The sequence below is a fragment of the Solanum pennellii genome, chromosome 7 (assembly GCF_001406875.1).
Source record: "Solanum pennellii chromosome 7, SPENNV200".
In the NCBI taxonomy this organism is placed as follows: domain Eukaryota; kingdom Viridiplantae; phylum Streptophyta; class Magnoliopsida; order Solanales; family Solanaceae; genus Solanum; species Solanum pennellii.
The window spans coordinates 20,342,643-20,344,768 of NC_028643.1; positions in this window are offsets into that span (position 1 = coordinate 20,342,643).

Consider the following 2,126-nt stretch of genomic DNA (forward strand, 5'->3'; position numbering starts at 1 on the left):
CTATATAATAGATAAAAAAAATAATTATTTCATGATAAATTAGGAAACATTTTTATAAGCATAATGAATAGAAAAAATATTAAGAATTAAATAAACATAATATGAAATTAGAGTAATAATAAAATAGATATCACGATAACTTACAAAAAAAAGTGAAGTAATAACAAAATAAGTAATGGTAATAACAATAACTTAGGATGTTTCTACAATTATTTAATTTTCCTATTTAATGGTAATAATAATAACTTAATATGTTTCTAGAATTATTTAATTTTCTTGTTATCATTCTTGGTGGATTTTTGTTAGTGTGAAATTACATTTTTATCCTTGATCATTATTCACTTCATATATAATTAGATGTTTCTAGCATTATATAATTTTTTTGTCATCATTCTTGGTAGATTTTTGTTTGCTAGAAGTTAAATTTTACCTTTGATTGTCATTCACCTCATATATAGAAAGATGCTTATCCAATTATTTATACTTGATAGATTTTTGTAAGAATGAAATTACATTTTTATTCTTGGTCGTCTTTAATCCAAACATATCATCCTATTGATTTTTATTTGTAAAGTTACTTTTTAACATTTTTTTTCATTAATTTCAATCTAATATATATTATTAATTTAATCACACTAATTTATTTTCAAGTGTATTATGTAGAACCAAAATAAAGATGGAAATAATTAATTAATGATAAATTAGTAAATATTTTTTATAAGCATAATAAATAGAAAAAATATTAAGAATTAAATAAATGTAATAGTAAAATAGAGTAATAATGAAATAGATATCACAATAACTCACAAAAAAAAAAGTGAAATAATAACAAAATAAGTTAATGGTAATAACAATAACTTAAGATGTTTCTAGAACTATTTAATTTACTTGTTATCATTATTGGTAGATTGTTGTTAGTGTGATATTAATACATTTTTGCCCTTGATCATTATTCACTTCATATATAAAAAGATGTTTATAGAATTTTTTAGTATTTTTCTTAATAGATTTTTGTTAACGTAAAATTATATTTTTGCCATTGGTCGTCCTCCACTTCACCTCTTCAATATAATATACTAAATAAGTATTGTCCGTTCTAAGCACGGACCCGCCATGTAATCTTATTCGTGATCAACAATTGATTAATATATATTTGACAATCACATATAGAAATATAAAATAAATAAAAATAGGCCAAATACATAAAACAGATTCCTAAACTTGTTGTGTTTTTCCCCTTACGTACCTCAACTATGCCATTTTCTTATTCAATCATTGAACCGCTTGTTCCTTTTAAACATCGTTAGTTGATTTGGACAGCTTTTCTATTGTAAATGCCTTCGATTGTGTTCTTATTGTAATGACAAAAGATCTATCTATAATACTCATGAATTCAGTTCCTCTAGATTCTTTGAAAGAAGAGGAGGCAGACTACATATCCCGGGAATGAGAAGGGTAAACTTTAAGCAAACCTTACTACTAACTCACTACTAACTCGTGAAACAAAAGATTGTGTCATATTTGTGCAAGTCTGAGTCTTCAAATCAAAGGGCATCTCTTAAGTCCTGCACAGTTATATCTGTTAGTGACTCATGTAGAACAGAATACACTGGCCTCATACCAGTTAACTATAACCATAATATACACTTTATCCAAAAACTTGTAACAATTGACTTACCACAGTGTATTACCTAAATATGTGGTTTATTGTAGTTTTAAAAGTAATTTTCTATTTTAATCATACTCGTGAGATCTAAAATTGGAGATATTAAAGTCACGACGGAGAGGATCAATAAAGAAAGCAACAAATAACTGACCAACAAAGAAGGTTGAAGAGCTTATAGGTGTCAAGACTTGACAATATTACTACTATCCTCTCTCATGAACTCTTTTATTCATTGAAGAAAGCCAACACTATCAAATACAACATGTAACACACAGTTTCATTGTTTGAACTGGAACTAAACTCAAGTGGACATGTCACACACTTATCGTCGAAAACCTTTGATGACATCTCTGTCAACTATTTCCTCTTCTCTTGAATAAAATTTTCAAAATTCTTTCAAATGATCAATACAGTAATAGAGATTACAACTATATAACATATATATCCAACATATATATGT